The sequence below is a fragment of the Pan paniscus genome, chromosome 4, assembly GCF_029289425.2.
Source record: "Pan paniscus chromosome 4, NHGRI_mPanPan1-v2.0_pri, whole genome shotgun sequence".
In the NCBI taxonomy this organism is placed as follows: Eukaryota; Metazoa; Chordata; class Mammalia; order Primates; family Hominidae; genus Pan; species Pan paniscus.
The window spans coordinates 113018181-113042472 of NC_073253.2; the positions used below are offsets into that span (position 1 = coordinate 113018181).

At 37.8% G+C, this 24292-nt stretch overlaps 1 pseudogene; it reads right to left on the minus strand.

Annotated features, from left to right (window-relative positions):
* Nucleotides 1–8936: 8936 nt before the first annotated feature.
* LOC100986500 (large ribosomal subunit protein uL30-like 1) lies at nt 8937–11048 on the minus strand (annotated as a pseudogene).
* Nucleotides 11049–24292: the final 13244 nt, after the last annotated feature.

The window sequence follows — 24292 nt, forward strand, 5'->3', positions numbered from 1 at the left end:
CAAATCTCATGTCAAATTGTAATTGTCATGCCAAAATCTCATGTCAAATTATAACTCCCAGTGTTGGAGGAGGGGGTCTGCTGGGAGGTGATTGGATCATGGAGTGGATTTCTCCCTTGATGTTCTTGTGATAGTGAGTGAGTTCTCAAGAGATCTGGCTGTTTAAAAGCACTTTCCCATTCTCTCTATTCCTCCTGCTCCAGCCATGTAGGACGTGTCCACTTTCCCTTCCCCTTCCACCATGATTGTAAGTTTCCTGAGACCTCCACAGCTGTGATTCCTGTACAGCCTGTGGAACCATGTGTCAATTAAACCTCTTTTCCTTATAAATTACCCAGTTTCAGATATTCTGTTATAACGGTGTGAGAATAGACTAACACATGTACTGAGGGGAGGGTCTGTTCTAAACAAAGGAGGAAAACCAGAAGAATAGGGCATCAGAACTATTAGAGGAAATTGAAGAGGCGGAGGATCATGGTGGACGGGAGGCAGGATTAGATTGCAGCTCCGACTCGGATGGACAGAGCAGCATGTGGAGGCTGGCATCATGAATTTTTGCTCCAGAATGACTGCAGGAATATATCATGATACCTGAGAGGACCCCCTGAGGGAAGCAGATTGCTCCTGCAGGACCCGGGAGACACGCCAAATACTGTGAGTGCCCAAACTGTGGAAGTGGGAAAGGGAGATCATCCTCCCCTCAACACAAACCCACACTGGGGAAACTGAAGGTCTAGATTAAGAGAGATTCTGTCCTTACCTGGAGCTGAGTCAACTTAGAAAGCTGAGTGCAATACAGAGGTAGAGGAAGCAGCGGGAAAAGCCTTGGGAGCTCGCTGGGTCCCCTAGCAACTCATTTTTGCCCGGTCTCACAGGGGTCCTCCAGGAAGGCAACTAGAGGTGCTGAGAAAAGGCCACACAGAGAAGGAAACCTCCAAATAAACTTTGTAACAATTTGAACTGATAGAGAAGCCTCCTGGCCAGAACTCAGGGGAGGGTGTGAATATGGTGTGCAGACGCCACAGGTGCAGAAAGAAGGAAAGCCATACTTGATTTTGCTGCTGGGAGGTGGGTAGCCTGGGGCAAGTTCTCAGTCCTGCTCGCCCACTGCCTGGAAACAGACTCAATGCTGTTGCGGGGAGCATGGTGAAAGTGAGACCAGCCCTTTGGATTGCAAGGGAGCTAAGTGAGGCTGACTTTCCCCCAGTTCCCTGACAACCTGCATAATGGAGACAGTCATAATCCTCCTAGGAATATAACTCCATTGACCTGGGAACCTCACCCCCAACCCCCACAGCAGTCATAGCAAGACCTGCCCAAGGGGAGTCTGAGCTCAGACACACCTAGCCCTGCCCCCAGCTAATGGTCCTTCGCTACCCATCCTGGTAACAAAGGGTATATACTCTTGCAAGTTATAGGGCCCTGCCCACCACCTGTTCCTCCTTTTATAACCACAGCTGATGCTCTCTGGAAAGCCCCACTTCCTGGCAGGAGGCCAACCAGCACAAAAATCATGCATTAAACCACCAAAAGTAAGAACTTTCACAGAGTCCATTTCACTCCCCTGCCACCTCCACCAGAACAAGTGCTGGTATCCACGGCTGAGAGTCCCACTGATGGTTCACATCACAAGACTCTGGGCAGAAAACCCCCAATACCAGCCTGGACCTTGATAGACTTGCTGGGTGGCTAGATCCAGAACAGAGATAACAGTCACTTCAGCTCAGCTCTCAGGAAGCCACATCCATAGGAAAAGGGTGAGAGTACTATATCAAGGGAACACCCTGTGGGGCAAAAGAATCTGAACAACAGCCTTCATCCCTAGACTTTCCCTCTGACAGAGCCTACGCAAATGAGAAGAAACCGGAAAACCTATTCCGGTAATATGACTAAACAAGGTTCTTTAACCTCCCTACCCGCCCAAAAAATAATCACACTATCTCACCAGCAATGGAGCCAAACAGAAAAGAAATCCCTGATTTACCTGAAAAAGTATTCAGGAGGTCAATTATTAAGCTAATTAGCGAGGCACCAGAGAAAGGTGAAGCCCAAAGTAAGGAAATACAAAAAAAAAAAAAAAAAAAAAATGACAGAAGTGAAGGGAGAAATATTCAAGGAAAGAGATAGCATAAAATATAAATCAAAACTTCAGGGAACAATGGACACACTTATAAAAATGCAAAATGCTCTGGAAAGTCTCAGCAATAGAAGTGAACAAGTAGAAGAAAGAAATTCAGTGCTCGAACACAAGGTCTTTGAATTAGCCCAATCCAACAAAGACAAAAAAGAATAAGAAATGTGAACCAAGCCTCAAAGAAGTCTGGGATTATGTTAAATGACCAAACCTAAAAATAATCAGTGCTCCTGAGGAACAAGAGAAATCTAAACGTTTGGAAAACATATTTGGGGGAATAATCTAAGAAACCTTCCCTGGCCTTGCTAGAGATCTAGACATTCAAATACAAGAAGCATGAAGAACACCTGCGAAATTCATTGTAAAACTATCATCGCCTAGGGAGATTGTCATCAGGTTATCTAAAGTTAAGATAAAGGAAAGAATCTTAAGAGCTATGAGACAAAAGCAGCAGGTAACCTCTAAAGGAAAACCTATCAGATTAACAGCAGATTTCTCAGCAGAAACCCTACAAGCTAGAAGGGATTGGGGCCCTCTCTTCAGCCTCCTCAAACAAAACAGTTATCAGCCAAGAATTTTGTATCCAGCAAAAAAACTAAGCCTCATATATGAAGGAAAGATACAGTCTTTTTCAGACAAAAAAATGCTGAGAGAATTTGCCACTACCAAGCCACCAAAACAAGAAACAAGAACTGCTAAAAGGAGCTCTAAATCTTGAAAGAAATCCTGAAAACACATCAAAACAGAACCTCTTTAAAGCATAAATCTCATAGGACTTATAAAACAAAAATACAATTTAAAAAACAAAAAAAACCCCAAAAATCCAAGGTATACAGGTAACAAATAGCATGGATGGAATGGTACCTCGTATCTCAATACTAACATTAAATGTGAATGGCCTAAATGCTCCATTTAAAAGATACTGAATTACAGAATAGATAAGAACTCACCAACCAACCATCTGCTGCCTTCAGGAGACTCACCTAACACAAAAAGACTCACACAAACTTAAAGGGGTGGAAAAAAGGCATTTCATGCAAATGGACACCAAAAGTGAGCAGGGGTAGCTATTCTTATATCAGACAAAACAAATTTTAAAGCAACAACAGTTAAAAAAGACAAAGAGAGACATTATATAATGGTAAAAGGCCTTGTCCAACTAGGAAAATACCACAATCCTAAACATATATGCACCTAACACTGGAGCTCCCAAATTTATAAAACAACTACTAATAGACCTAAGAAATGAGATAGCAACACAATAGTAGTGGGGGACTTCAATACTCCATTGACAGCACTAGACAGGTTATCAAGACAAAGTCAAAAAAGAAACAATGGATTTGAACTATGCTGTGGAACAAATGGACTTAACAGATATATGCAGAACATTACATCCAACAACAGCAGAATATACAATCTATTTAAGAACACATGGAACTTTCTCCAAGATAGACCACATAATAGGCCACAAAATGAGCCTCAGTAAATTTAAGAAAATTGAAATTATATCTAGCACTCTCAGACCACAGTGGAATAAAACTGGGAATCAACTCCAACTTCAAAACCATGCAAATACCTGGAAATTAAATAACCTGCTCCTGAATAATCATTGGGTCAATAATGAAATCAAGATGGAAATTAAAAAAATTCTTCAAACTGACAACAATAGTGACACAACCTATCAAAACCTGTGGGAGAAAGCAAAGGTGGTGCTAAGAGGGAAGTTCAGAGCCCTAAACACTTGCATCAAAAAGTCTGAAAGAGCACAGACAATCTAAGTCTACACCTCAAGGAACTAGAGAAACAAGAGCAAACCAAATACAAACATAGCAGATGAAAGGAAAAAAACACGATCAGAGCAGAACTAAATGAAACTGAAACAAAAAATATGAAAGATAAATAAAACAAAAAGCTGGTTCTTTGAAAAGATAAATAAAATTGATAGACCATTAGGAAGATTAACCATGAAAAGAAGAGAGAAAATCCAAATAAGCTCAATAAGAAATGGGAGATATTATAACTGATATCACAGAAATACAAAAGATCATTCAAGGTTACTATGAACACCTTTACATGCATAAACTAGAAAACCTAGAAGAGATGGATAAACTCCTGGAAAGACACAACCCTTCTAGTTTAAATCAGGAAGAAGTAGATACCCTGAACAGACCAATAACAGCAAGATTGAAGTGGTAATTAAAAAAATTACCAACAGAAAGAAGTCCAGGACCAGACAATTCTATCAGACATTCAAAGAAGACTTGATACCAAGAAAAAGAGGGATCCCTTCCTAAATAATTCTATGAAGCCAACATCACCCTAATACCAAAACCAGGAAAGGATATAGCCAAAAAAGAAAATATAGACCAATATCCCTGATGAACATAGTTGCTAAAATCCTTAACAAAATACTAGCTAACAAAATCCAACAACACGTCAAAAAGATAATATCCATAATGATCAAGTGGGTTTCATACTAGGGTTGCAGGGATGGTGTAATATATACACGTCCAGAAATGTGATTGTAGCTCACTGCAGCCTCAAACTCCTGGGTTCACACAGTCCTCCCACCACAGCCTCCCAAAGCACTGGGATTGCAAGCATGAGCCGCCATGCCTGGCCAGCCTATTTTTGGCTGGACACCAGTGGGCCAAAAGCAGTGGGGTGCTGTCTGTGGAGCTCTGAGAATGCACTTGTGTGACAGGCTGAGCCTAAAGACTGTTATCCAGTGTCTGCCCTCCAGTGTCTACCATGCTGCGCACTATCGCTCCATGTTGCTGCCCATGTGTCCCCACCAGGCAGGTGTTGGTGGTTATCTGGACACTGAAGGGTCAGACCTGGAAAACTGGGACCAAAAGACGAGGTCTCCATAATTTAAGGTGCTGTTAAGAGTTCGTTCAGGTCATAGGACTTCTTTCATCTCACCCTTCCTTGGAATCCTCCTGCTTTCATCTGGGGATCTTTTAGAATGAAACCACTTGTTATTGTGGAGGGCAAGGTGTCCTAATGCCCTCCTCATAGAACCTGAGCCACTCGAGGCAGCTGCATCTGTCTACATGTTTTATCTGCAGAGATGTATAGTTATTGAGCTTTTTTTGTTTGGCCTTGTTTTATTATACCATAAAAAAGATTTTCCTCTTAAAAAAAAAAAAAAGAAATGTGATACACCACATAAACAGTATTAAAAACAAGCATCGTATGATTATCTCAATAGATGCAGAAAAACAATTCTACAAAATCCAGCATCCCTTTATGGTTAAAACTCTCAGCACAATTGGCATACAAGAGATGTACCTCAATATAATAAAAGCCATCTATGACAGACCCACAGCCAACATAATACTGAATGGGAAAAAGTTGGAAGCATTCACTCTGAGGACTGGAACAAAACAAGGATGCCCACTCTCACCACTCCTCTTCAACATAGTACTAGAAGTCCTAGCCAGAGCAATCAGAAAAGAGAAAAAAAATAGAGGGCATCCAAATAGTAAAGAGGAAATCAAACTGTCACTGTTTGTTGATCACATGATTGTTTACCTAGAAAACCCTAAAGACTCCTCCGGAAAGCTCCTAGAACTGATAAAGGAATTCAACAAAGTTTCTGGATACAAGATTAATGTACATAAATCAGTAGTTCTTCTATACACTAACAGAGACAAGGCTGAGAATCAAATCAAGAACTCAACCCCTTTTACAATAGCCGCAAAAAAAAAAAAAATTAGGAATATACCTAACTAAGGAAGTGAAAGACCTCTACAATGAAAGCTACAAAACACTACTGAAAGAAATCATAGACAAAACAAACAAAAGGAAACACATCCTATGTTCATAGATAGAATCAATATTGTGAAAATGACCATACTGCCAAAAGCAATCTACAAATTCAATGCAATTCACATCAAAATACCACCATCATTCTTCACAGAATTAGAAAAAACAATTCTAACATTCATATGGAACCAAAAAATGAGCCCGCATAGCCAAAGCAAGACTAAGCAAAATCACATTACCTGATTTCAAACTGTATTATGAGGCCATAGTCAACAAAATGGCATGGTGCTGGTATAAAAATAGGCACATAGGCCAATGGAACAGAATGGAGAACCTGGAAATAAACCTAAATACTTACACCCAACTTGTCTTCAACAAGGCAAACAAAAACATGTGGGAAAAGGACACCCTTTTCAACAATGGTGCTGGGGTAATTGGCTAACTACATGTAGGAAAATGAAACTGGATCCTCATCTCTCATCTTAAAAAATCAGCTCAAGTTGGACTAAGGACTTAAATCTAAAATCTGAAACTATAAAAGTTCTAGAAGATAACTTTGGAAAAAAGCCTTCTAGACGTTGGCTTAGACAAGAATTTCATGACCAAGAACCCAAAAGCAAATGCAATAAAAACAAAGATAAATAGCTGGGACTTAAACTAAAGAGCTTTTGCATGGCAAAAGGAACAGTCAGCAGAGTAAACAGACAACTACACAGTGGGGGAAAAGTCTTCACAAGCTATACATCTGACAAAGAACTAATATCCACAATCTACAATGAACTCTAACATGGAACAAACAATTCCATCAAAAAGTGGGCTAAGGACATGAATAGACAATTCTCAGAAGAAGATATACAAATGGACAACAAACATGAAAAAAATGCGCAACATTGCTAATGATCAGGGAAATGCAAATCAAAACCACAATGTGATATGACCTTACTCCTGAAAGAATGGCCATAATCAAAAAATCACAAAATAGTAGATGTTGGCATGGATACAGTAGACAGGGAACACTTCTATACTGCTGGTGGGAATGTAAACTAGTACAACCACTATAGAAAACAGTGTGGAAATTCCTTAAAGAACTAAAAGTAGAAGTACCATTTGATCCAGCAATCCCACTACTGAGGAAAATAAGTCATTATATGAAAAAGATACTTGCATGGGCATGTTTATAGCGGCACAGTGCATAATTGCAAAAACGTGGAACCAACCCAAATGCCCATCAATCAATGAGTGGATAAACTGTGGTGTGTATATATATATATATATATATATATATATATATATATATATATATACACACACACACACACACACACAGACACACACGATGAAATACTACTGAGCCACAAAAAAGCAATGAATTAATGGAATTTGCAGTGACCTGGCTGAGATCAGAGACTATTCTAAGTGAAGTAACTCAGGAATTGAAAAGCAAACATCATATGCTCTCACTCATAAATGGGAGCTAAACTATGAGGATGCAAAGGCATAAGAATAACACAATGGACTTTGGGGACTCAGGCAGAAGGGTTAGGAAGGGGGTGAAGGATAAAAGACTACAAATAGGGCCAGGCGTGGTGGCTCACGCCTGTAATCCCAGCACTATGGAAAGCCGAGGTGGGAGGATCATTTGAGGTCAGGAGTTCAAAACCAGCCTGGCCAACATGGTGAAACCCCATCTCTACCAAAAATACAAAAATTAGCCAAGTGTGCCAGTAGGTGCCTGTAATCCCAGCTACTCTGGAGGCTGAGGCAGGAGAATTGTTTGAGCCCAGCAGCCAGAGGTTGCAGTGAGCAGAGATGCGCCACTGCATTCCAGCCTGGGTGACAGAGTGGGACCCTATCTCGGGGGGTGGGAGAAAAAAAACCACTACAAATAGGGTGCAGTGTATACTTCTTGGGTGATGGATGCACCGAAATCTCACAAATCACCACTAAAGAAGTTACTCATATAACCAAACACCATCTGTTTCTTAATAACCTACGGAAATATAAAATAAATATGGGAGATCAATTCAAGAAAGAAATGGTAAATTATATCACAAGCTGTAAAAATAAAGTAAGATAAATCTATTAGTTTTCACTGCTGATGTAACAAATTACTATACTCTTGGTGGCTTAGCAAACACAAATTTGTTTTCATGTAATTGTAAACATCAGACATCTAACAAAGGTCTTCGTGAGGTAAATTTAGGAGTCAGTAAGGCTGTGATCATTTCTGGAGGCTCTGGGGAGAATCCGGCTCCCTGCCGTTTTCAGCTTCTAGGTGGTGCACTCATTCCTTGGCTCGTGGCTCTTCTTGAGTCTTCAAAACCAGCAACATCACATCTGTCTGATCCTTCTTTTGTTGTCAAATCTCAGTCTCTGTTTTGAGCCACAGTTGGAAAATGTTCTGCAATTTGAAGGTTTCATGTAATTAGATAGAACTTACTTGAATAAACCAGATCATCTCCTCGTCTGATTCACCTTAACTTAATTACATCTCAGTTTCTTTTGACATATAAAATAACACATTCACAGGCTCAGGATTACGACATTGACATTTGGGAGAGTTTTATTTTGCCTACCACAATGAATACATTAAACACATTTAGATTTAGCAGTAAGAAAATCTCATTTCAGGAATAGAAAATGAAATACTATATGTTCTCACTTACAAGTAGGAAGTAATGTACAATGTACACTACTGAGGTGACTGGTGTACCGAAGTCTCAGACTTGACCACTATACAACTCACCCATGTAACCAAAAACCACGTGTACCCCAAAAGCTATTGAAATAATAAAAGATGATCACATTTTACCTGGTTGAGAGCATCTCAGAGGAATGGGGAAGGCGAGAAGTTAGATTTCAGTGCGTTAAAGAGTACATAGCAGCTGAGGCAGAAGAACTAGTAAGTATATAAGCTTAGAGAAAAATATAAACAATAATATAATTAAATCTAGGGTACATGCCTCATAGCTTTGTTAATTTTTAACACCTTGCTGTATGTGCTACAGATCATTTTCCATTTCTTTTCTCTTTCTTCCTTCCTTTGCTTGCCTCCTTCTCTTGTGTATCTGTTCCCAACTCCATTCTATTTCCTGTTTTTGCAGAAGAAACCACTCCTGATTTTTTATTTCGTGGATGTTTTAAGATTTTACCATGTTTTAAGAATATCAATATGTTTATGGGTACAAACATATTTTTTGCATGTTTTTGAAAGTTTTTAAAGTGTCCTTCTGTACTCTGTTTTTGAAATTTATGTATCTTGATAGCTATAATAGTAATTCACTTGTAATTACTGAATAGTATGCTATTGACTGAATGTAGCCTAATTTATTTATCTGCTGATAAATAAGTTGCTTCTGATTTTTATACTTTCTTTTTCTTTTTTAAATCAATCTTACTGATATTTTTATATTTTAAAGGTTTAAAGGTTTTCTTAAAATCAGTTTCTAGTCTATTAATCTCTTAATATAGCCTTGCTTTCTACTTTGTTCCATTTAGTTCTCTTTATTTTTCCACTCTTCCACTTTTTTATTTTTTATTTGTTTTTGCAGTGACAAAGGAACATTTGTTTTTGTGCCTTTTTTCCTGTGTGCATTTCAAGTCTTTTTCAAAACAAGGCCCCAGGAAACTCTAGATTCATTTATGTCCCTGGGCTTGGTCGACTGCTGCAGGAGTCTTAGGGAGCCTTGTACAAATGCTAGAGTTGCTCATTTACCAACATTAAACCCTGGAATAGACGATGCAGCAAAGCAGGACTCCTTCCTCCATGGAATGTGCTGATTTCAGATGAGGCAGCAGCCAGTATAGAAAATGCTGGAATGTTTCCTTGGAACTGGACTGTGATGAGAGGTGCTTGCCATGAACATAAGCTACTGTTCTGTACTGTACTGTACTGTACTGTACTGTTCTGTTCTGTTCTTCTCTTCTCTTCCAGAGTATCACTCTTGTTGCCCAGGATGGAGTGCAATGGGGCAATCTCGGCTTACTGCAACCTCCACCTCCTGGGTTCAAGCAATTGTCCTGCCTTAGCCTCCTGAGTAGCTGGGATTACAGGCATGCACCACCATGCCCAGCTAATTTTTGTATTTTTAGTAGAGACAGGGTTTCTCCAAGGTCAGGCTGGTCTTGAACTGCCGACCTAAGGTGCTCCACCTGCCTCAGCCTCCCAAAGTTCTGGGATTACAGGCATGAGCCATTGCACCTGGCCAACTACTGTATTGTCTTTGACCCTTCCTTTCCAGTTTTTGAAGATAAAGCAGGAAATAATCTTCTCCAAAGATACTTGATAAAAATACCCCCCCCCCCCAATACAAAAGCACATGCTTCCATTTAATTGATAACAATTTACTGCAGTTTGGCACCTGGGTTCAGCTGGCGGATGAGCTGATTGATGTGTTCACCCCGATAGCCAGGTGTGCCCATCTCCTTGAGGAAGCCCACTCTTCTTTTGGTAGCATGAAGGGCCATTGAGAGGTGGAAAGGGTGCAAGAACCATGAAATCTCCTGGAAATGCTTTCTTGGGAAGGCATTTTCATGAATGAGGTCTTCCAAGCAAATGACACCAAACTTCCCCAGATGTTCCTCAATCACTGTGTTGTCTGTCAGAGGGATGGTCTTATTATTGACCTTGGCTTGTCTACATTTCAAAATGAGTTACCAGACAGACTTCAGATTTGGAAATCCCCAGGTCACATAAGGTTCCACTATTCACAGCATTTTTAGGTTCTGTGTGGCGGGGGTGGGTGGTGAGATGACTTTTACAAAGACACCACTAAAAATTTTCTTTACGTGAAGTCTTGCAATGGTTCTCTGCACCAGTAAACTCATGCCATCAATCCTTTCGATGCATACAACAAAGGCCAAGGAATGTTTATCTGGCAATTCCAAGGCATGAGGTTTCACTTCTAGTCATCTGAGATGCACCTTGTCACGTTTCTGCTGCTGGGAATCATGTAGGAAGAATTCCAGTTGCTTAAACCTGAGCTATTTTCCTTTCCTCTGCTCCTTCTTTGCCGAAAGTGTCTGCTTTGCCTGGGTAGCTTTGAGGGGTTGATAAGCTTTCCTCTTTTTTTTTTAGGAGATTTTCTGGAACCAAAGGGATTTTTCTTTGCTCCTGCTCCGCCATCTTTCTAGTGTTGCAGCTACTGATCCAGTCTTCCAGTTTATTTTCTGTGTCCTTTTTGAATTATGTGAAACCTATTCTTTGCTCAATATGCAAATAATAATCAGTATTTTATTGTAATATAAACTTTTCAGACCATAAAATTCTTTAAATTAATGTTTTATTTGCATCTCAGTGTTTTACATGTAATATTTCTTTTTGCTTTTAAATATTTTTTAATTTTCACTAAAATTTCTTTGTGTGTATATCCATAGCTGTTTAGAAATATGCTTCTAAATTTTCAAGTGAATGTGTTTCCTTTTACCATTATGTTACTGATGTCTGACTCAATACAGAAAATATGGTTTAATACATAATTTATTTTATTTATAAGGGAACCTTAAAGCATTTGCTTTGAAGAAGCAGGAAGAGTGATAGGCTTGGTTTATTAAATATAACATATTTATAATGAATGAAGGGCTCTTTTTCCATAAACGAAAAACTTGAGAATGTTAACATACTAATGAATGAAGCAGGAAAGTATGAGAGGGAAATTGGGTGGTCTGATTTCCCGGGGCTGTAGGTGATGAATCCCCCAGATTTTGTTGAGCGGTCTTAGAAGGGAGTAGGGGAACCTCCTTCATTGTAACAAGAGAATGAAGAAAAATGTGTGTTACTGTAGGAAACTTCGTTGGTTGAGAATTTACAGAATTGATCACTATTTTCTGAAAAATATAAAGCAAAACTGTCTAGTAAAGTAGATGGCAGGGATTAGTAGGAAGTTTGAGAAAACTAAAAAAAATATGAAATTTTTCCTTAGAAAATAGCAAAATAGGAAACTATTAGAAGTCTGTTAGACAGTTAGCTCTAGTAGCTAAAATGGGTCTCCATTAGTGATCTCTATGTGATCTCAGAATAAACTATAAGCAACTTTCCACAGACACTCATCTAAAATTGTTGTTGAAAATTGGGAGTAACTGTCCTCAAATCCCTATCCAAATTATATATAGTCCGTTGTTTCCAGTTCCAGGTCCTTGGGGGTACATCCTTAATGTTCCATTCCATGCCGCCTGGCACAAGAACAATTTATATCTTTTCTTTAAAGAGAGAATTTCATTCTGGAAATGCTGAGCAGGTCTTAGTTAGTAGACTCTAGTTATATAAATTCAGAAATATTGAAGGCATTCCATTTCCAAGATTTAATTTAGGATTCAAACTTTTTATTTAGCATGCACATTACACAGGTCTCAGTTTTGTAACTAAGTACTCTTTCTACTTCAAAATCATTGTTGGCTTCAGTGCTGCCCCCAAATATCAGATTTATTTTGTGTTCACACCACCGTTTAGATCCCAAACACTCCTTAAGTTTGTGAATTTGTAATTCCTTTTTCCTGCTTTTGTCTATGTGTATACACACACACACACACACACACGCACTCTGCCAGTTGAAACAGTATCCACTCACAAAACATGTGACAAATAATCTCCCAGTTGAAGTCTGAGATCCTTGACTACCATAGACACTTATGAATAATCAAACTGTGCAATATTTTATTACAGGTCTCAAATGGTTTGCCTATTTTATCCATATTGATTGTTTTCTTCTAGTGATCTCAAAGTAGGTGATTAAAAACCTAAGGTATACATTGTTGGTGATATTTTGTATGCTCTTCTGGAAAAAAGGTGACCAACAGTCCAGGACTGAGTTTTTCCCAGAATTAAGGGGTTCCCAAGATGTGAGATTATCAGTTTTAAAAATGGAATAATCCTGGGAAAATTGAGACAATTGTTTATCCTATCTGAAAGCCAAACTAGATGCAAAGTTTGGGTTATCTAGATTTCCAGCCAGAATTCAATGTTTCAAACAGTTTGTCATTATTTAATTTTTTACTTATATTCATAAATGTGGTAGTTCCTCTAGTGTGTTCTGTCTTACAAGTTAGTCTCACAAGTTTTGTAAAACATGCATTTTAAATGAGGTATATTTAAAAAAATGTAAGAAGCTAGCTTGGAGAAGTAATACTTCTTCAATAAAACTCTATTTGCTTTTATGTATACGAACATTTACAGAGAATGACATCTTAAAAAGTCTGGAAATAATTTGAGGTTACAGGCCATGAAACTTCATGCTTTAGGTCTAAAATAAAATGTCAAAATACTTCACCAGGTTTTTCAGACACAAAATAAAATAGGACAAATGAATGATTTGGGGGAATTTGAGATGAAGGATATTATCTGAATAATACAAGCAGAGAACAAAAGTGAAACTTTTTTAATTAAAGTTTTTTCACAAAATTATGTTAATTTCTTTGGTTTGGACTTTAATAATACTTTAATAATGCACTAAATTAGAATATAGCACAGGTGATTGTGGAAATAAGTGTTTTATTGTAAGGTTTCAGCGGCATATTCTAATGTATTAAAATGGTCTCAACTTCTTTGTCTAATATCCCACATTTGATGTTACAGGAGGAGTAGGTGCAAATTTTGATGGAACACAAAGGGGCAAGTGAGAAAGTAGGCATTTTCCATAAAGTAAATGGGCAAATTTTTTAGCATGAGATATCAATTTTTGAAAACCTAAAGCATAGGAGAGGGGGCATATTTACAGGTAAATAGTCAAATCTACTTGGTGATTTTGGTCCAAGTAGAACGGAAAAAAAACAATTTGCACAGAATGTAGTCTAACTTCTATTACACAAGTATGTTTCTGGACACTGTGGCCTAGTGAGAAAATATTTTGCAGACATGGAGATGCATGTATATCACTGAGAGATGGGGATAAACTGTTGGAAATAAACCAGCAATGATATTTTAAAACATCTTTGTTTTCCCACATAGTAATTAAAGCAAAGAGTTACTACTGTTCCTAGAAAGAACAGGAGGATGGTATCGCTATGTTTTCCTGGGAATACAATCTGTGTGGACACGGTCTGAAGATTTCCCAAAGGGGATTCATGACTTTTGAGAAGAAAGTCTAAACAAAATTACTCTCCTTTGATACAGGAGAATGAAGGAAGGTGAGAAGATCAATTACTTAGCATGTGCACAAAGACTGTACAATCAGAGGAGTGGTTTTTTGATAATGACAGGCTCCTGTGACAAGGCCTTCAAAGCACTTCAAGGGGTTGATAGAGCTGCTGGAGCAGGCAGGCATATGGAGTTGTGGTTAGCTTTCTTTGTAAAAGAACAATGGAAACTGGTGTCACCAGGTGACTTATCTAATTTTCACCTGTTTCCCCAGATGGGAGTGAAAGAATGGGGGGCGGGCGCGGGTAGGTAGAGGTAGAGTCAGCAGCAACTGCCTTGCTCTTCTCTCCCTCCCTCATCTATCCCTGTTTTGTCTGACAGAGGGCAGATTAGGGCAGCTGAAGGGGTTAGAGGGACCCATGTTTTATAATAAACCTTCCCTGCTCTGTGGATTTGTCCACAAAGTTAATATGATTTATGCTGGATGGTAAGTTTAATTTGTGCTTTTAAATATGGATCAAGGACTTCATAGATTCCTTCCTCTAATCAACATTTGTGGAGCACCTCATCAGAGCCTGGCACTGTGCTAGGTGGATTTTTGTAAAAACTGAAGATAGAAGGATTTTGAAATAGGTTTCATTCTATTTTGTCCATTTAGACTTTACCAGTAGCTATTAATTCTGATAATAAAGGGCAAGAAAAACAGAACATTGCTCTCCTCTCCCTAACTGCCCCCCCATTTCCCATGATGTATGTTTGACATTTCCATGATTATTAAAGTTTGAATAATGAAATATTTGGGGATTTGTGCATATTTCCCCCTTTACCTGCTAATTTTTAATGAGTAGTCAAATTAAGACATGACGGGGCAAGGGCTATGTTGCGAGAAGATTCTGTATTATTTAAAACTGAATTATTCTGTTCCTAAATCTGGAGGACCTCACAACATGGAGGCTGTTTTATCTAAATCTAGAGAGTACTTCTGGAAGTTTCTTGAAAGCCCAATTTTTCTTCCTTTTTCGTATTAATTTGTTTATAACACTGCCAAATACATTGATTTATCCTCTTACCTACTGTCAAAGCAGCCCAGCTCTGATGTTGAACATGGGCCATTTCAGGTAATCTATCATAAAATGGCTCAACAATGCAAAGTTTCTTTAAACCCCTTTCTGAATGTGTTTTCTTACTCAAAAGCAACTGCTTTGTGGAGTGACCCCTGCACCTGGTGTGTCAAGATTCAATAACTAATTGAATACCCAGTGATTTCGGTTCTCCACCTGAGACAGCACTGATAATGAAATGGAGACCTATCTCAGACAGCAGAACCTATAAATTAGCTTAGTAGTCCATCAATCTAAGCCCTGTCAAAAAAAAAAATGAGAGAGAAAAAAAGAATAACTGTTAGAAAATTATACCCTTCCACATTTGTATCCAACAAGCAAATAATCATCAGCACACTGAATCTGTGTTAGGAAGGGGAATAAATATAGCCTTCTATTAAAATCCTTAGCACATAGAAAGAAATGAAAGCACTTATTTGGGCTGAACACATTTTATTTAACAATGAAGGTCTAAATCCCAATTTTATCTTCACTGTCATGAGTACTCCCTATTTTTATATATAATAGGTACTATTGTACAAAATATATGCTCCTTACAGTATAAGGGTGAGGCAGTCTAACAAATCTGATGCTTCAGGTGAGTTCCCAGAGACACAGGCTCTGAAATAAAGTTTAGTATGCATAAAGTTTATTAGGAAATGTCCCAGGAAGGGAACGAAGGTGGATCATGTGGAGGAAGAAGCTGGGCTCCAGTGCAGGAATACCAAAACCTCAGCCTCCTTCATGAGGAGCCTGATGTTTGGATTTACCCTCAAAGTTGCCCAGATCTGGGATCAGACTCATATACTTGAACAGTCCTTGTATGAATGCTGCTCCAAGGAGGCACCATGACATTGGCCGTGGAGTCTCAGAGTGGGCTTGGGCATCAAAGGCTTAGCTGAGAGCACTTTCTACACTGTAGGGAACAATCTTGGGACTCCTGGAAAGCGGGCCTGAACACAGCACAGTGTTCACTACATCAGGAAAGTGGCAGCTGCCACAAGCTAGGGTAAGCATCCAGACAGATTCAGGAATAAAAAAAAGAGTTCAGGAGAAATCTGGGTAGTTAACTGTTGTATTTCTTCCCAGAATAAGTGCTACTGAAACCCCTTGAACATGAATATCCCACTGTTAATTTCCTGATTTTTTTTTTTATTCTTTAGGCATTCTTTGGTAAGATGAAGTAGTTTGACTCTACGTAGGCATATCATAAATTTCACGTGAGAGTTTAACAAACAGAGAGGTTTTTAATAACATCCTCCAGAGCAGAGTGTATGTAAGCTCAGAAAATGGTCAGTCACAGGTGTCATCACCTTCCCAGGGTTGTTTGTTGTTGTTCATGGAATATTCTGGAAAGAAATAGGTAAGCTGCTACAGACCGTGCAGGTTGGTTTTGTGGACTGAATTCTGTCCCTTGCCAAAATCCATATGTTGAAGCCCTAATCCCCAAAATGACTGTATTTGAAGATAGGACCATTATGGAGGTAATTAAGTTTAAATGATATAAAAAAGGTGATGCCTTAATCCAATATAACCGGCGTCTAAGAGGAGGATGAGCTACCACAGTTCTAGTTCTCTCTACATGAGCACAGAGGAAGGAAGGCCACGTGAGGATACAGCGAAGATGTTTATTAAACCAGAAACTGATTTGGTCAACACATCAAGCATGGACTTCTAGCCTCCAGAGCTGTGAGAAAATATTTCTGTTGTTTAAGCCAGACTATCTGTATAATTTCATTATGGCAGCCCAAGCAGACTAATATAGCTGGTTACATGGTTAGCAAATAGAGGGGCCATCAGTTTAGTCTCTTTGCACTACATAAAACTGGAGATAATGAATAAAGAAAGACAACTTGCATGTAAAAACAAGTTACAGGAGTTTGAATAGTTGACATAAATTAGTTGACATGAAATAGTTGACCATTACAAGCATAGGCAGTTAACTGGTGCTTTAGAAGAAAATTATATTACAGGATGCAAAAACCTTCTCAAAGGAAAGATGTGAAGAAAAGTTCGGGATAATGTGGCATTGACATGTTAATCTAGGTCAAGTCTTCAAAACCTTAGCACTATTGATATTTTGGGCCTGATAATTCTTTGTTGTTGGGGGCTGTCCTGTGTGTTGTAGAATATCTAGTAGCATCCGTGGGTTCTACCCACTAGGCGCCAGCAGCAATCCTTATCCCAAAGTGATGACAATCAAAAATGTCTCCAGACATTGCCAGAAGTCCCCTAGGAGACAAAATTGTCTCCCTACCTCTTTTTGAAAACAATTGATCTTTAAATAATATATTCTCAGAGATAGCCAGGAATATGAGTGCATGCACTGTTAAGGTAAGCCTAGGGAGGAACTGTGTTTTAATTACATATTAAAAACAAAACAAAACAAAAACAGCTGTTTTGTGTGTGATGTCTTTTGTTCCTTGAATGAATGTGTTCCTCGCTATATATTTGTCATTTGCTAAGTCAAAGTCAAGGTAGTTGTGTGTGCAATGGAAATGGTGTAATTGGAAATGATGAAAATTGGGTGTAGAAAGAATGAAAAACATAATGGATAAAGTCGCTGGCTGTTTAATGTAATCCTCAGGAGATTTTTTAACTTCAGGGGTGGTTTATCACTGGAAATATCTAATAGTTACATTTTTAAAAGGCAAATATGATAATCAAGTCTTTCTTCAACTATGTGCTAAGAGCCAAATTATTTCATTCTTTATCTGAATTTTTAATAGAAGTTTTGAATGTTTGCATATATTAGGAGTCCTTTTCTCATTTTGCAAATATGTGAATTGAAGAAAATGCAATTTAATGTTACCTGATTCTAAGCTACTGCATATGTTATGTTTCATAAGACACTAATATAACATAATGTTAGATAATGAAATGGACATTTCAGATTATGCTATCACTTCTTTTTTCTCTTAGGGACAGATTTCTTATGATGTTTAAATGTTTAATGCTATATGAGGTTTATTAAGCAGAAGCATCCCATTTCCTTTCACACACTTAGAAAATAAACATTGTGCTGGATTTATCTGTTCCCACAGCTGTGTGTTTGTAAATGTCAGAGCAAGACATGTTATGTTAGATTGGAATCTATTATCATTCATGACAAAAAGTTGCATTTGAATAGTTATGAGTAAGGGACAGAACGCAACTAAAGGAAATTCACAATTACATTCTTCTAGAACCTAAAGCAATAATAAAAGAATCTATGATTTGCCTAGTTTTTATGAAAAATTTGCTTTCAAATTTCTTATCTTTCTTGGTCTTGTGCCAATTTTTGAAACCCCAAGTAGGTTTATATTCGAGGCTTTTTCTTTTAGGCAATGGAAATGTTAACTGTCTTTGTAGTTGTAGATTGTATTTAGCTTAGTTCTTTTCGGATCCTATTCCTCTTCCCTCAATGAAATGAGTATTACATCCATCAACCAAAGGTAGCATTGCTGTCCATTTGCAAGTGACTACGTAACCAGCAAGAGAAACAAAAATGCAGCGTTTTAAGAAATGAACAGTAACGGTCACCAAAATAAATTATCACAGTAGTCTTTCAGCAACATTAGACTCCTATTTCCTGAATACTTTTGATTTATTTTCTATTTGTGTTCTTTATACTTTCTTCCAACTGAATACCTTCATACCTTCAGTCTCTGATTAAATGATTCTGAATTTAAATGCCATCTCTTTTATGACATCTTTAGAGACCAGAAAATCCATTGTTTTTTTAAAAAAGTTCTAGGTTCCCTTGGCCTTCAACTCCTGTGAACAACATGCTTTCCCTTTTGCTGATAGCTTCCCACCTCAGCTCCTGGTGTTCAGTCATTAACCAACCATTTTTATTTCCAGATGTTCTTCTTTTACCTGGACATAAAATGGCTCCAGGATGGCTTTTTCACTCAAGTCCTCTATATCTGTGTTGGGAAACAATTCTCCATGAATCTTTTCTAATTCTATGTCTTTTGGGCAGAGGCACTTTCTGCGTTTGTGCTAGACTCTCTTTTCAAGATGTATGTATAGGGAGCAATCTTAGAAGATGGAAAATTTCAGGCTGGGCACAGTGGCTCACACCTGTCATCCCAGCACTTTGAGAGGCCAGGGTGGGCAGATCACTTGAGGTCAGGAGTTGCAGAGCAGTCTGGCCAACGTGGTGAAATCCTGTCTCTACTAAAAATATAAAAATTAGCGAGAAATGGTCACGGGTGCCTGTAATCCCTGCTACTTGGGAGACTGAGGCGTGAGAATTGCTTGAACTCAGGAAGCGGAGGTTGCAGTGAGCTGAGATTGTGCCACCGCACTCCAGTCTGGATGACAGAGCGAGAGACTCCATCTCAATTAAAAAAAAAGAAAATTTCTACCTCTAGAATAAAGACTGATTTGTTTACTGTTCAGTATAATAGAGATAATATTTCCCTCTGATGCAAAGATCATACAGACTACTATTGCTCATTATAAAAGACATGTGTTTCCTAAGCTCAGGATTCCTCTCCTGTAGTACATCCCACTGTGTGTTCAAGTCTCACTTGGTCTACTTTATATAACTCTGTGGGAAGTTGGGTTTCCACTTCTAGTGCAAATGCTGATTATCTGGCTAGGTCTGTCTCTTTTCTTTTTTTCCTTCTTTTTTTTTTTTTTTTTTTTTTTTTTTGAGACGGAGTCTCCTTCTGTTGCCGAGGCTGGAGTGCAAGTGGCGTGATCTTGGCTCACTGCAACCTCTGCCTCCCGGGTTCAAGCGGTCCTGCCTCAGCCTTCTGAGTATCTGGGAATACAGGTGCCTGCCACCACACCTGGCTAATTTTTGTATTTTTAGTAGAGAAGGGATTTTACCATTTTGGCCAGGCTGGTCTCAAACTCCTGACATCAGGTCATCCACCTGCTTTGGCCTCCCAAAGTGCTGGGATTACAAGCTTGAGCCACCATGCCTGGCCATTGCTTCTGCTGTTTCTATGACTAATTAATCATCTTTTGTTTCTGACCCAGGAGCCTTGTGTTTCCTGTCAGTCTTTCTAAAACTGGGACAGTCTAACTTGCTAGCTTGCAAGTAGGATAAAGTTTCAGCCCCTTAACAATTCTTGACATTCTGGTCCATGGAAAATGTTTACCCAGTCTTCCTCAGTGTTAGTGGGCCTGTAGTGACTTCTTAAACACTGCCCTCTTCTGTCTTCCTTTCTGCCTTATCTTCAGATTCTTAAGGCATGCGTCAGATCATAGTCAATTATTAATTCAAACTCGAGGAAAACATCTCAGACTTCCCCAGTGATCCCATTGTACTTCTCTCTGGAGTTGTGTTGAAGGAAACAGCATTCATTCCTCTTAAATGGGAGATCATGATTGGATGCTTCCAAATATGCTTCTTGCCAAATAATTTTGTTAATGTTTTTTTCCTCCACTCCTTTGATCTTTTTATATTCTCAACCTGAACAAGAGTACCCAAGAAGGGCCCAAGAATACCTTTCGATATATTCTCACTAATTTATTTGATATCTATCACAGGAGGGGCTTGGTAGAAACTGAAGCAAGGAAAATCGCAATTTTCATTTTATGTATAGTTTAAATGTGCAATATCTATATATTAATAAAACTTTTCTGAGTAAGTTATTAAAACATACATAATAAATATAAGCATCAAATTCAGGCAAATATAAACCCCCATCCAAGAAAAGAGAATAAGCGGAATGGGATGAAAGAAGAGAAACAGGTGCCTTCCACCGTATCTGTAAAAGTAGAGGTAGATTTGGGAACAAATGACAAAATGGTAACATTTGACATACGATAGAACTGAGTGCTAAACACGTGGTATTTGCTATCTTAATGTCTGTACCTTTCTCAATTCTTGACAATTTATCGTAAGCATATAAGTAAAGTTTATGGTGCTATATTTGCTTTCCTAGTTCAGAATTATGATTTGGTTTCCTAATACTTGAATGACAATCTGGCTTCTATATACTACTTGGGATCCACTTCACTTCTCAGAGTTCTAAATTCATCGCTCTGTAGTCTTCTGAGGTTGAATATTGATTGCCTTAGTTTAAGTCAAGGCCAGTAATACCATCTTTTTTTTGGTTGAAGTTTTTTTTTTTGCCTATTTATAAGATTCCTTTTGAATGCCATATTTATCATCATTTTCATCTAATTTAGTTCATAATAGCCAGTATTTTTTATTCCTTTCTATGTATTGAGCATGGCTTTAAACAATTATATTAAATTGTTTAATCCTGATTGTAACGATATAAGGTATGAGACATTATAGATGACCCTTTATATAGAGAGAAACAGGCACACAAAGTACATTATCCCAATTTATACAGTAATTGGTAACCTGCTTTTAAGCATAGGCAATATTGCTCCAGAGCTTGTAGTCTTAGACACTATGCTATGTTGTCTTTCAAATTATGCATTAATTGCTTAGGTAAAACATAAATACATATTTATTTTATAAGCATTAAAATAAAATATATATCAGAAATTCTCATGTTCATGAACTCAATCTGCCTAACGTTTTCAGGTATTGCAGAGCATTCCAAATATTCATATGCCATAATTTGTTTAACCCATCTGTTTGTTGACATTCCACAATTAAGCCTTAAAGGCACACAAAAATATAAGTGATTTATAGTTATTTTGTAAATGAGGTATATATATTTCTTATATTCAGTTGATGAAAATAGTACTGGTATGATATGCTGCCCTCTGATAGGCATCTTTCTTCACTGCCAGAGACACACAAGACACGCTAGAATAAGAAAGTGACTTCCTCTGGATTGAGCAGATTTAGGCTGCGCTGGATTTTTTCTTAATTTCTTGTTTACCAAGATTGGAAAGATCATAGTATACACTTTCAGGATTCTCAGCAATATATCATATGTGTCAATAACTATTATAAAATACATACTTGAGTGGACCAATTATAAACTGGATTTAAGAGATAATCCAGTTAGGTGCTTGTCAAATTGCTGTTGTCAGGAACTCTTCAATTTAAGGCTAGTTCTCTTGTCTCAAAGTTTATCCTTGCAAACACCTTGTCTGAGAAGTAAGTGTCATTTGGCCACTTGAGTCTTTCATTTGCAAAGGGTTAACCTCTTGGATATAAAGTAGACACTGACAGTTTCCCTGATTGAGCTTGAGCAGAGGAATTGAACCTCTACATTGTTTTTTTGTCTTACCTTTCATTCTATCTTAGCTTGTGCCAACCTACTCTTCAGGGAATATTTAGTTTGTGCTTGTCAAAGCTCCTTAATTTTCTTAGCTGAAAGGTGTTCTAATAAATAGATTAATGTTAACATAATAATTTGAATGAGAATAAAGAGATAGGAATAATGAACTCAGAACCTTTAGCTAGCTCATTTTAAAATGAAGATTTTAGATCGTAGATGAAGATCCTCTGTAAGCATGGTATTTGCATACAGGGTTATGAGGATTTGATAGCAGGGCTTTGCACAGCAAAGCTTAATGGTCTTATCCATAGATTTTATGTGTTTAAGAAAAGCCGTAATTCAGAGTTCTGTATTTTCTGTGGCAGTTAAATGATTTAAGTGAATCCTGAAACAGGCCCTTTCTGTTAATTTCAGAAATAAATAGCATGTTTTAGGCAATTATTCAAAGGACGTTTTTCTTTAAGCTGATGGCAGGAGATAGAAAGGAGATTTATTTCAAAACAAGTTGAATATTCCCTCAGTATGTGTGATTGCCACTCCAACAATAATAGGAAATTAAGTTTCCGTAATGATACCAGTTTCTTCAACTAGAATCAACAGGAGGGTTTCTCCACTCCACTGAAGACTATCATAAGCATAAGACATTTGAAAAAATAAACTTGTTTCAGGTTTACTTCAATTCGAATCTCAAGAGTAAACTGTTTACACAGTAATTTGTGATACAATTCAAAATAACCAGAGGATTTGGAATGTCTCAACACAAAGAAATGATAAATGTTTGTGGTAATAGATATGCCAATTACCTTGATTTAATCATTGCACATTGTATTGAAAATATCATATGTAGCTGATAAATATGTACAATTATGTGTCAAAGAATAAACTGGTTACGTGTACAAAGAAGGTGGTAGGCATGGGAAGGACTGAAAATAAGTGCATTTATCTTTTTTTTTTTTTTTTTTTTTTTTTTGCCTCTAATACAACTGTAAAAACATGAGTCCTAACAACTGAGAATCTTGGTGAAAGTTTAACAGTTTCTGGGGTATTTGTTATTTTCACTATTCTATCAAACTAATTTGTTTCTTTCAACTTGAGAATCCTTTCTCACTTCTCTAGATCTCTAAGAAATTGTTTTATCTTTTCATTTTGAATCTGGTTCCATCTAACTCAGTCTTGGGGTTCCTTAACTAGTGCTTTTCTTAACTAGTATTGTAAACTTACCAACATCCTTTGAATCCTGTTCCTTATGATGTTTACAGTGATAGGTAACATTTAGTGAATAGACAGACCATTTCCCCAACATCTCAGTGGCAATATTTCTTCTTTAGTAAGTGAATGGAGTCACTTACTAAAGTCACTTACTAAGTCAAAAGTAAAGGCAGATTTAAGTAATGGTGATTCAAATGATAGCCAGAACACAGGAGAGGGGCCACTAGGACATTTTTACCACTACTCAGTGAAGAATTTGAGGAGTTGAGCTCCAGCTGTCAGAGGCGCGAGTGTTAGTTCTATCTAGAATGCAGTGGTGTCACAACATTCTCCAAGCACTGACACTAGGCTAATGGTGGTCCCAGGTTAAATGGAACAGTCATTGAAAATGCTATAGCTGGCTGATGAACAAGAGAGATCGGAGTTGGAATAAGGTATGTTGCAGTTGGGAACTGGGACAGTAAATGAAAGCATTTAAGAACAGCTATTTTTAGGGAAAATTTTAGTCTGATAGGAAAAAAAAAATAGATATTTAAAAAGAGCTGAGCCCCGGTGATCTCAAAATACATTCTTTTGTCATTACATCACATTAAAGCCTACCATATAGGCATTTGTGGTGGAGAATGCCTAGTTGTTTAAATCAATTGCTCTTCCCTTCTGGAGGCATAACGAAATATTTTCCAAGCTCCATTGCAATTGAGTGAGGCCATGTGACTGAGTTCTGTAATTGCATTAGCAAGATATCAAGAATAAGATGAGAGTGGTTATGAGAGCTGACATTTTGTATTTTAGTAATTTAAATATTATAGTTTATAATTTTAACATTTTAGATAATTAGAAGAAGAAAATTAAATATGCA